Source organism: Phoenix dactylifera, chromosome 9 (assembly GCF_051530095.1).
Source record: "Phoenix dactylifera cultivar Ajwa chromosome 9, Ajwa_hap1_PhDact_Kaust_v1.1, whole genome shotgun sequence".
Lineage (NCBI taxonomy): Eukaryota > Viridiplantae > Streptophyta > Magnoliopsida > Arecales > Arecaceae > Phoenix > Phoenix dactylifera.
The window spans coordinates 4,671,603-4,685,316 of NC_143198.1; positions in this window are offsets into that span (position 1 = coordinate 4,671,603).

The window sequence follows — 13,714 nt, forward strand, 5'->3', positions numbered from 1 at the left end:
TTCAAAAGAGTGCATAGTGCATATATGTCTCTCTTGAGTCTGAAATTACAAGGTCACTCTTTCCATCATTTTTCTTTTGTTCTTGCCCTTCTAACATTAAATTGAGTAGGTAAAAGATTAACAGAGCCCATTAATTATTTTACTCTTAATTATATTCGGTTTTTGAAACTTGAAGTCTAATATATAAAATTTCGTGGCATTTTTATATGTTCTTTTCAACCCTTAATATGTAAATTAATAATGAAGGACTAGTTTTTAATAATATAAATGCAAAATTTCTTAGAAGAAAATTAAAACATGCTAACATAATCTGATAGCATTAGTTTTCATTTTGAAGGTTGTCAATGCAAGGGCCTCTATATATATATTTCATAATCCAAAGGGACGTTTGTTCAAGTTTCGAATCTTTCGAGGGCTATAAATTTTGTAACTCTAGATGGATGTATACGCAATTACTTATCTTTTCGAGGGATAAATAAGCAAAAAAGCATCTTTATGAAGAAAAGTTAGCAATTTTATCCCTTAATAGTTCAGGTACACTATCCATAGCATTGCCATGAATGCACATCATTACCATTAATGCTTTTAATAATGGTTATGAAGCTAGCACAACCATATTGTGCCACACATGGATCTCTAGTAGCATCATGTCATTGCTATAATCTTGGCAAAGCTAACTCAAGTCAAGACACCTCTAAATCCAACTTATTAATGAGTTAACTAGTTAATGAACATCAAGATGCCACCAAGTTCGGTGTAAATTGGTGTATCATCCTTTTAACTCAAATCTTTCTTTTTTAAAAAAAATCTTGAATGGATCAATCTACCTGCATTCATCCACCTCCTTGACCTCTTTACATCCTCATGCCGGACTCTAACCATACAACTAGCCTTTGTGGGGGCACAAAAATAACTCTACCCACCACCACAATTATTCGCAGTGGCTCGGCTTTCTCCACCCCCTGAATGGATACCAACTCCATATCTCAAATGGGCCCGGTCTATTTTTAGGTCCACCATTGGACCACCGTTTCGACGGCCATGCGCGATGGCCCTACCATCACGACTTCCCCCTTTCTCTCGGGAAAAAGGCGGGCGGGAAAGCGGTGCGTATCCGGCGGGAATCTTGACGGAGAGCGAGGGCTACCATTTCCCGATTCCCGTGCTTCCTCGGCCCCAACCGTGGTCCATCAGTGGAACGCAAATATATGTATCTATGCGATCGGCTGAAACCCTTTGCGCGCCGAAATCGGACGGTGCCCGTAAGTTATCGTAAAAACGTTTTATGCGAGTGTCCGTGAGACAATATTGTCGAGTTAGCGGATTGCGATTTGGGAGGAAACGGACAAAGATCCGACACGCGGATCGATGGAGACGTGTCAACTAAGGGGTACCCCACGTGGCCCCGCCACGTTCTCTCCAAGAGGGGAAAAAAAACACGATATCGGTTTGCTGTCCTCTTGAAGGTGACCACATTTGCGACTAAATGATAGAACATGCCATGTTCTCTACCGCAAATTTTGTGGGGACCGCAATTTTCATGGGATTAAGAATTTTGTGGTTGGAAATTCGAGTCGCAGTAATCCAGCGGGCTTGCTGTTGCCGGAATTGGCAAGATTTGGGACCCGTTTCGTTTCGCTTTCGTTCGCCTCCTGGTGGCCGACAGCAAGGCGGTGGGTCCCTCGAGTTTTAGACCTCTCCAAGCGTCGGCTTCTTTTCTCGGGGAAAGCACCCACTAGTGTGGGTTCCACATGTTCGTGAGTGAGGGGAATTGGGTGTAATTATTATTGGGTCTGTTAATCATTTCTCGTTCTAATCAGCGAGAGAAACGTGGATAAAGTTTACCCTCATCTGAGATGACCATAAAGCCTTTTCACCGTCAACTCCGATGCGCCAAATTTCCATCAACACAAGCATCAGAGCCAACTACTCTAAAGTTAACTTGGCTAGGCACGTATCACTTGACTTGGAGGTGGCGAGTTTGACATTTCAGTATGGTGATCTTTTGAAAATTTCTGAAGGTACTAACATATGTGGCAGATTAATTTTCTAACGTTTAAGTGTGAAGGTTATGTATTTGTATAGTAATTTGTGTAATATTGCATAGATTGAGTGCTCAAGGGGGCCCTATTACTAATATTTGAAGTCCAAAGTGAGATGAGATGAGATGTGTGTGGGCTTGGATATGTGTGTGAGTGTGTGTGAGAGAGAGATAGAGAGATTAGTTGAACCTTTAATTGGTCTATGCACCTATTCTCATATTCTTTCCACTTCCAAGCATATGCCTAGCTAGCACTAGTCAGATCCTTCACTCATATAGCTAGTTTGATAAAATAGAGGACAGGGTTTCCAATTCCTTGGATTCATATGGCATGTGTCTCATAATCCCATATGTTGTCTCATCTCTATTTTAATCCCTCTATTTTTTTATTTTTTTTATGTCAATCAAATGCATTAAACTAAACTAAACGTGAATAGATACATCCAAATTAAAATAAGAAGGTCAGTAGAAGAAATTCATAATATCGATCTCTTATGATTCGCTGCATAAAATATCTTCCAATCAGCAACGCTCTTAATCTCTGTATATCATTTTTCAACAATCCTATAACAACTGATGTACACTATCATCAGCGATGGATGGATGAGGAAATTATTCGACAATCATCGTAGAATCATCTTTTAAATATTTGTCCCCTACCTTCATTGTCCAGGGAAGCGTATGGTCTACGAGCCGCTTTGATAGAAAAATATATTTTTTTTGTTAATTTGGGCTGTTAGTGACTCAGTTACTTGGCTTGCGGCTCAATATTATTAAATGGAGGCTCAAAAAGAAAGTGCCAAGGATGGTAGTCAAAGTGGGGAAGTGAGCCTATCGGCTACGGGCATCAAAGCAAAAGCCTTGGCTCCTCTAGGCTTTTGCGTGGCACGCAAACACAAGATGGTGATGAGGTCCGGTCCCAATATAACCTTTATATGCCTAAAAATGTTCTCTCTTGTCTTGGCCAAATTGGCTATTTTATTTTTGTTCTACATCAGTAAACTAAATTATAGCGAGTAGCTAGTGTGAGTCTTATACTCAATTACTTCGTCTACAACAGGGTAGAGCCCCTTCAAGCAAGCACGATGGCCAGGGTTAGCATGTAGATGAATGCATAGGAGGTCTATTCCAACAAGTCCTAGGATTATTGATGCAAGCCTAACACAAACTTCAGAGCCATACCATGCAAGATTGAAACTTCTCTAAATAGAAACTAAATTAACTCAACAATAAAGAAAGCATTTGAGTTAGAAAAATGAGGATAAAAGATATCTAAATAGGGCTAACAAAGGATAACTGCTACTAGATTAATTATTTTGCTATCAGAGATTCCCGTCATTGCCTGGAATCTACTAACACTACTGAAGTAGATGCTGACCCGTTGGAATCCACTAGGCATGCCATCGACTCACCATCGATCTCCAAAATCTATCAAGATGCTTCAAAATCCACTATAGAATGCAACATGCAAAGAAAATCTTATTTCTAAGAGCAACCATGAATATAACGTGTACTCAGGACAAATTTTATTAACTTTGATATATAAAAGAAAAAACAAGGTACATGGAGGGTATTTACAGATTCTAGCTTGGTTCTTTCTTTGTCACTTCAATACAAATCTTGTAGTTGTAGGTTGCAGTCAAAAAATTAAGCATATATATATGCATCCATTTTCTTCCATCGTCTCCCTTTGTTTGTGTTAAAGTAACCACTAAAAATATTTCCAAACTATCACGGAACATTCTTAGTTATCAGTATTTTTTTTATATTCCAAACTAAAATGAGATAGCAGTATTTATATAAGAAGTCCGTACATGAGAGAGACTACGATGTTCAAGAAATACCAGTGCATGTGAAAGAAACATCTACTCGGTAACCAACTTTTTGTGGAGTAAAATTCGATAGCCTTCGGACGTTATCATCGAGGACATGAGTCCATATATTCAAAACCTGATGGTAGTAGTAGGCTGGTAGCACGTTACCATTACATATAAACATGTACATACATTGATAGAAATATCATCTCAAAAGAACTCAAATAAACCACAAGTAATTTAATTTCACTGAAACAACTAGTTCCGATGTGTACCTTTTCGACGTCGTTTTCTTTCGATCCACAATAAAATAAATAGTACATGTAGTCGGTACGAGACGTATAGTCACTATCTTTGAAATAGATTTGCCTCTTTTTATGCACCGAATTCTGGTAATCCCTCCTCAAGATACAACGGACCGTTGAATTTGTAGATATGCACAGTACTACAAATTTTCTTGAACTCGACAGAGTCTTTTCTGTATACTCGTACACAATAGTCTCAGAGCCAAAGGACAGAGAGAGATTGGCAAAAAGAAGACCAACAGTAAGATAACCTCTCTTCTGTTCTCCCCCTTGCATCTCGGAAGAAAAAAATCATAAAGAAAGAAAAAACCCAGAAAGAAAAGCACTGAAAATGGACATGAAGAATAGGAATTAAATGATAGTGAGAGAACTCTCTTCTCTCTCTCACACACACACACCTGGAGTAACGTTGGAGCCCAACATCTCCAATGTATTCGCAATGGGTTTTAAATGAGTCATCCATTGAGTTCAAATGATTTTATGTATATATTTGCAGAAGAGAAATTCTAACATTCTATCTTGTAAAGATCAAGTTAAGCATATACATCGATCAACTTTCTTTGTAGAAAACGCCAATGGGAGGAGCAAGTACACTGACTTAATTGTAATGCCATGGTCCATGGAGCCACTTTTAATTGTCTCAAACTACTATCGTCTAGCTTGGTCCAAGCGGGATATCATGCCTGTACTCTCCTTCTACTAGTTTGGCTTGTTTGTTCCCATATTTTTCTCTTTGCACAAGCCTCGCCGAGCGGACGGACGGCGGCGTGCTGAAGACTTGTTGATTCCCTGGTCCTATAGTTTTCATCATTTCAAATGCCAGCCCACACTCCCCAAGGCACATGTTTGCCTTTAACCTCTAAGTTTCCAAGGCACATGTCTGCCTTTAGCCACTAGTTTCTAGCTTGCGTCCTTGGATAGGGTGTTGCTTAATTGCCTGTCCTCCGGGCAAAGAGACCTTGGGACCGGCATCTAGCTCTAGTTCTGGTATCCGAGGTTGTAGGCCCACAAGCTTGTGATTGTGAATACGCACTTCCATGTCCTACCCAAGCTTTGTAACAGGAGTTCGAGGTGATCTGTCTCTTTCGGAGGCCACTCAGATTCAAGAAGAGAGGTGAAGAGGAGTACGAAACCACGAGGCTAGGGCTCATGAGACACAGCCAAAGCCCTCCTAGTTGCATTAACTTTTCCTACGGCCTACGGCTGAATTGGTCGTAAGACAAGTGCAGGAACCGAGACGACAATAATGACACTTGAATAACGTCATTATGTGTTTCCACAAGCAGTTGCAACTAACGAAACATTGAATATCGAGTCATTACAGTAAAACAGATGAAGATAGCTAAAATTGCTCCAATTAGTGTTACGTACTTATGCATGATCCTAGTTGCATGGAAATGGCAATTACTCTTGGTATATCCAAGAAATATTAAAGAAAAAGAGCAAAGTGAGAGGAAGAAATGGGGCATGAATATTTTAACTGGGTACAAGGTTAACTGATAGGGTAGTGGTTGGTTGTTGAGTAGCTAACTACCCTCCGAATACATTTAATCATTCGTATTCACACCCTAACTAGGCTACCAGCGAACTCGTTGCTCATTTGACCTACCATTAGCGACACTATACGGAAATTATGGTATTTGGTCGAAAAAGTTAGTGGTTTATCTCGTAAAGGGCTTTTTTTTTTTTTTGCTTACATGAACAAGAATGTTCATATGCATTGTGTAGTGAAAATGGCTAAAGGACTTATTCCCTTCTGTATAAATATCAACTCATTTTTCTAACCATGAGGGACAACATGTTTTTTCTTATTATGGGACATTATATTTTTATTTTCATGCCAAATGAATTGATATATCTAGATAAGGTATTTGAGTCAATTAGCATGAAGATGTGCCCCTATCTATCATTTCTCTCTCCTTATTGATACTACACTATAATGATTAGGTGAATAATGAACAGTAATGACATTGTGAGCTCTAAAACTTGGGTCATCATCGAGATACTATGCAATTGCCTGAGTGTTGATCCTAGAGTCATGCCAAGCATGCGTCACGGTTGGCATAAAATATAGACACCAACTAGAATAGGCTTTTACTTGCCCAAAATAAGGAAAAGGCAAAGAGATGGGAGTAAAGAGAGAGCAGTGGATCTCTAGCGAGCTCAATAGCAGTCAGAGATGATGCTGAAGCTAAGGAAGAAGGCAACTGCTACGCGTTAGAGTTAAGGCATCTACTGTTCAAGAACCGAGAAATGCAAAGCCAAGAAGCAGCCAAAGCAAGATCGAGCATAGAGGAGACCTTAGTAGAGAGAAGGATGCCAACCAGCTAAATTAGCAGTTGTTGGCATAAAAGCGAAGGCTATGTTGTTTTTCTTTAATAAAACAAAAATACTTCCTTTTGTATTCAGGCATAAAATATGATTGGAAGTTTGATTTTTCGAATATGAGATGGAGCAATTTAGTTTATTTACAAATACAAAAGGAATGTGCTCTGCATAAAGGTTTTTTTTTTTTTTTTCTCACAAGAAATATGATGGCAGAAAACTCGTCTCCCCCTCCTTTCCATCAAGAAATATCCAATATTATGAAGTATGTGACCAAATTGCTGTCTTTGCAGTAGCATTATTTCTGTACTTCATATTAAGCAAACGGATTGGTATATGAAAAGCTTGATTTGGCTTAGAAAATGTAGGTAATTTCTGTTATATACTTGTGAGACAACTATGCACTTATATCATATTTCAAATGCCAGTGAGAAAAAAACAAAATAGAAGTCTTGGTAGTGAGATTAGAGGAAGCTAAAGCATGATTAGTTTAGTTATTCCTAGGGGAGCAGGATGTCAAGATGCAACCCACACAAATTGCCTCGTAGAAACAAAAATGATAATCTACAATATTCTGCACCATTAGTCTATAACTAGCATCTTATTCTTTTCTATTTCTCGTTAATCAAGATCTGGTGCATGCGTTAGCTCACATGTAATAATGGAATACTTTCATTTTTTTAAATGAAGCACACCAATGCCAAACATTGCATATGGGTGCAATGCAGCTCCTATTCCCCTCGATTGGTGGACATTAAGTATGCAAGGGAAAAAAACATAGCTTCATGTTCTTAAGAGTTGGGATTCGAGCTTGAAAATAACTGAAACATATGAAAGATAAAAGCATGAGGAAAACAATCATAATGCTATACTATTTGGAAACCTCGAGTCCTTTAATATTGTCATCAGTTATTCGAATTATCAGGAAAAAATTGATTTTCATGAGGGACTTGATTCATCAATTTGAAATACATAAAGTTTTGCAAAATATATGCCACTTTTTTATGAAATATTCAAACAATTAAATATTTGTAATTTTATTTTTGTGGAATTTTATTAACACATGATTCAAATTTTGTTTCTTCTCATTTAAGTCATGGAAGGGTCAAATTCGCAGGAGACAGTGACTAGCTGGGCAATCTAGAGCTCACTAATCTAGCCAATGAGGTAGCCTACTATTAGTATTGATGACAATGGCACACTAATACGCTGATACATGACTCCGCATGCTTGGGCTGGGACAACCTCACCTAAAAAGATTAATCAGAAGGTATCATGTAAATTTCTTGTAAAAGTACTTAAGATTTACACAGTGTATAGCTAATATGGAACTAAATACACGTTAGTATGGCCCTCACATAAACTACCCATTTAAGTCCTGTCATCCTTGCTTGGCTAAAATTTCAAATCTTATTTAAATCTAATCACAAACACCACGAGCAACTCATGATTAGTCCTAATGTATCTATGCCGCAATATAATCTTACACCATGTAGGCCATGACCGGATCTGTTCTGATACCATTTGTCACAACCCAAAACCTCATTCCAAAAAAGCCAGCCAAAAGATATTATTTAGATTCCTTTGTCCAGTTTATAATCAATGTGGGATTAAGCATACGCACACATGAGCTCTTACATACTCCATTTAAGCTAATATGAGGGTCAAACAAGCATATATTTAGTTCCACATTTACTATGCATTGGATTAATATTATATATTTATACAAAATAATAAAAATAATTTTTGTTTTTTTTTTCTGGATGAGGTCACATATAAAGTATAATTGCTGTTTTCCCACGCAATCTTGCTATTTCTGATTAGAGCGGCCGTCACCAAAACAAAGGTGCAATTGCTGCTATTATCATGATGTACGAAATTTAGCCTTCCACTCCTTTTTCTTTGTACAATCTTCTTGGATGTTCAGCTGAGGCAAGTCAGAACTGACTTATGCCGGGACCAATTCATACTACGGCATTAATAAGCTCAAGACCTCACTCAAAAAAATTAGCAAAAAAGTATTATTTAGGTTTTTTAGTTCTGTACAAGTATCCAAAATCTACCTAGTGTATAGCTGATGTGGAACTAAATACACAACCGCACGAATCCTCACATACTCCCTCTATTTAAGCTTTGGCATCCTTGTCAAGTTAAGCATCCAAATTCATTCAAATTTAATCATAAGAACTACGATCGGCTCATGATCAACTCTCATGAATCCGTGTTGCAGTGTGCACCCTAGTCCACATATGTCATAGATCGTGTTCGCTTTAATACTATTTGTCACAATTCAAAATCTCGCCAAAAAAACTAGTTAGAAGATGTTATTTAGATTTTTTGGTCATGTACAAATATCCAAGATCTACCTAGTACATAATCGATACACGTCTGCACAGATCCTCACAACTAATCTCTGGAGTCTCCTTTTGATCAAAATCTCATTGCAGCCAAGATGATCTCAACTCCATATAGTTGACAGAAAATGGACGGAAAGAATGACCAAGTCTCATGATGAACCCGGCACCCTCTGCTTGAGGGATGTGGTTGTAGCCTTTAGGGCAGCTCCAGGGTCGGTTAGAGATCATGTAAGCATTCCAGAGGGATGCCAACATCCTGCCCTCACTCTATATGTATCACTTATAAGGCATGAACTTTTTTTTTCTCTCTCTTTTGGTAGCAGAACATGACTCATTTGATCTTAGTGTAACTGCCCTTCTGGCCAATAACAACAAGCCCATGGGCCTTTTTCCAAACCAGTGGCCCATTGACCATTAGGCCGATGGTGTCATGACCTGGACCTTGCTATGTAATTGGGCCTTCTAAGCATAGCTAACCACGCCTCCCAGCCTTCCAAGAAAACCATGACTATTTTTTTTATAAAGAAATTATAGTTTTATTTTCGGTGAAGAAAAAGAAGTCTTAGGTTTACTTAAACACTGTGTAACTATTGAAAAAAAAGAAGCTGTAGAATTGTTTGCTTCTTGCCTGTTGGACCACTGCCCCAGTCATTTGTTAAGTTTAATAATTCAAAGAAGGGATAATTTGAAGTCATGTGTTTTTTAGCTTTTTTTGTTTTGTTTTCTCTTATTAGCAATTTAACTTTTAATGGGCCATGATAATACTTCCAGGTAGATCTGTTCATGGACTAGGTTGGATCTAGGCTTTGCCGTAAAACCAACACAATTTTCTTAGGCCCGAGGTTGGCTTGGCCTGGCCTTCAAGCCTAGCTACTAGGCCCAAGCTTGACTCTTACTCGAGCTCCAGGCTTCAGACTAGACCTCGAGCTTCATGACCATTTTATTTTTTAAAAAATAAAAAAGAATATTTTAAAAATAATTTAAAATATTACATATAAATAATTAAATATTGATAATAATGTAGAATATATCTATTATCCATTAAATTCACATATCAATAATAGCTGTCAATCAAGACTACAAACAGGTCAAGTATAAACAAATAATCGAGAGAAAAAAAATAAAAAGCTTAGGTCAAGCGAGGCTCGGACTAGGCTTTCATTCCTAAGCCTGAGCTCGGCTGGCCTATTTTTCAAGGCTGGACCAACCCGTGGGCCTAAACCTTTGGTCCGAGCCCGTCCAAAAAGCTTCAGCTCGAGAGTGCCGGCAAGCTATGCGGCCCGTAAACAGGTCTACTTCTAGAAAATAATATAGTTCATCCTTGTACAATCTATGCGTCGTATTAAGGGATTAGACTAATGATTTCAGTATATATTTGAAAACAAATATCTGGAATTCCATGACGTAGCACTCACTCATTACTTTTAGCATTCTAGACATTTGCAAGTTGGAAGATACAACTAATCCATGGAAAGCACATGTTACATTGTTTGTAGAATTACAAAAATTACTTAGGCCTGTTTTGGATGCATAAATGAATTATTCATGTATAACCTCCCCACATCAGAAGGAATTGAGGAACAACTGAAGCATTAGAGTAGAATTTGAAGCTGATCAAAATGTTTGTCAACTAAAATAATCCTAAAAAATGAGGTCAATCAACAAAATCCAAAATCTCCCTACATAAGTGGAGTTATGTGGTTTTTTAAGGCAATGACTTGTAATTTTTTTTTTAATGTCTTACTAATATGTATATGTAAGTGCATGCATGTTTATGTATGAATATTGGTTATAGTGCCATGGCTTTTTTTCCATCAAAAGCATGTGCAGTAATCAAGTCATTGTAGTTTTTCTTAAGTATATCAATCTATGCTTGGGTGGCTTGGGTTATTTAATTCCCTCATAAATGGGAAAAGGATTTCTAGTTCTTAAACAGATATTCTTTCGTAATTTTAGCGAATAGCTCTGATTGTGTGTATAACTTATCGCTGGTCTATCTATAGTTGTTTGTTAAGTTTGTGCTCCTTGAGATGTCAACATTTCATCTTCTTGGTGGAATTATTAGATGGTTAATTGCATTTCTTCCATTTTCTAGTTACCATCTTGCAATATCAATACCTTGGTTGCTACGTAAGGCTTCCCGTCAAGTTCTTGCTTCTATTGCTATCATCATAATGATGCACAATTATTTTGTCCTCTTTTTCTTGAGCACTTTCAGAAGAAGAAGCAATAATCTTCATTTTGTATAGCTTAATTCTGCAATATATCTAGTTAATCCCACCCCCAATTTCATTATCAATAGTTTAGTTGTTGTGCTGCCTTCATCTTGCTATTTTTACCGTTTTGCAGGCATCGTGTTAGCAGCCTATTCATTCACCACCTCATTGCTTCTTGCTAGCAATACTACTATGATGCCATGCCAATCAATTGATGCCATATAGTATGAAACAATGCCTTAAATTTCATGTCGCCATTTCTAGTTTGTCTACACTCTTACATGTCTTGAATCATTACCATTTTGGTACAATCTTATTATTGTCATCATAATTACTTTTTTTCTTCACCTTTACGCGTACTAATTTAGCCAAAAGGGGCTATATGGTTATAAAACTGGATATGGAATGGGCATACGATTGGATGAGATAAAATTTTCTCATTTTTTCTCTTAAGCAAATGGGTCTTCATAATACTTGGATTAACTGGATTCATAGTTGTACAATATCTCCATCTTTTTTTTATTCTGATTAACAGGAGTCCTTTAAAGATTTTCTATGCTATAATGGGTTTGAGACAAGGTTGTCTTTTATCACCATATCTATTTATTATTTGCTTTGATGTGCTCTCTAGGATGCTCAGGGATGCCATATAGACAAATTCACTTACAGTTTATTAGCGACATAGATCGACAATATATATTTCTCACCTTTTATTTATAGATGATTATGTATTATTTGTTCGAGCTATGTTGGCTAATGACAAAAAGCTATATGATATTTTGATGGAGTATTATGCACCAGGACAAAAGGTGAATTTTGAAAAATTAACCATCCAATTTAATCCAAAGGTTAACACTCTTTTAAGATAGTGAATTAAGAATTATTTGCACATTCGAGAATCTAAGGATACTTGAACTTATTTAGGGTTCTGATTTTTGAGAAAAGATTAACCTCAATAGATTATCTTCGATTGAAACATGAGTTTTCAAAGAAGTTAGAGAGTTGGAAGTGAAAGGCCATGTCTATGATGGGACGAATTACTCTCATTAAGTCGGTTCTCTTTGCTCTTCCTACTTATTTGATATCTCATTGTATTGTTCCTAAGAAGGTTTTCTGAAGCTAAAGAGCGTAACCAATAATTTTTTATAGGGTTCCTCCGATACATTTAGAAGGGTTTGTTTGCTTTCCTAAGATTGTGTTTGTGAGTCCAATTGGACGGATGGTTTAGGGATAACTTCTCTCACTACTCGGAGTGATTCGCTGATGGCTAAATATGCTGCAAGATTTATACTATCTCAGGAGGGGTTGTGGATTTCTTTTATGAGGGAAGAATACATAGTTTGATTGTTTCTTCCCCACCTATATGCTTACGAACTAGTGCAGTTGTTTGGAAGAACTTGTGTTCTTTTGCTCCATTGATATTATCAAATCTTAGATGGATTGTGGGTAATCAGACATCTATTAATGTGGTTCAAAATTCTTGGATTTCATCTATTCCTATTGCACTTTGTCTTGTACTGGTTGATATTGCTTTGTTTCAAAATCTTAAAATTAAAGATCTTATGGTGGCAAGAGAAAACAATTGGAATTTATCTATGATTAATCAGTTTTTCCAAGAGGCGTTGGCCTCTTGATCCTTCCTCCAAACCATCTATGAAAGAGCATATATAAAGTGCCATAATGGAGAGGCTTTGTTGATGGCGTATATTGCCTATAATATTTGGTTGGCCAGAAATGACTATATTTTTGAAAGTAATTCTTAGAGTCCCAGATTAATTCTATTGAAAGCAGTCAGTTAGGTATAGAAATACAGTAATACTCTGCCTTAGAGATGTCTCTGATAGCTAGGAAAAATTGTGGCTCTCCATTTGCGCATTCTCTTATATGTGTTAATTTACTTAGGAGCCACCACCTTTGGTTTCCTTAAGGTTAACTTTGACGGTAGTATATTAGTAGAGGTGACTTGGATGGAGCAAGTTTTGTTATGATAAGTGCACGTGGTGCATTAGTTGCAGCAGGAGGTGTTACAGTGTTTGATAGTATAGTTTCTATGGCATAATTACGTGTTGCATGGGAAGGTATGTCATATACTATTAAAATTTTGAAGGCTTCACATATTATCCTAGAAGGGGACTCCTTCTTAGATATTAGGTGGCTTATTGGTTCGACTACTTCAGAAACTAATACCCATCTTTTGTGTCTAGATTGTTGGAGAATGATAGTAGCTTTTTAGTCTTTTGAAGTAAAACATGTGCATACAAAAACGAACAATATAGCAGACCGGATGGCATCATATGTTGTTAATCACAGAAGGCCTACATCATGGATAGCTGTGCCAAATATCTTTTATGAGCTGTCATTATTTTATTTTTTGATACTCTTGAATGTATTTATTCTAGATTGGTTTAATAAATCTGTTTTCACCAAAAAAAAGAAAGTCATCATTAGACAGTTTAAAAGAACACATACTTTACAAAGAAAAATTATAATAAGATTATCACCTTAACTGATAAGACATCACCTCAATAGTTGGCTCGACTACTTTCTTTGCTCAAGCCGAAGAACACAACTCGACCTAAGTGAGGGGAAGTGATATGGCCTAGATCTGACTGTTACCGACTAAATTAGCAGACCAACAGGAGTATACTGTGTGACC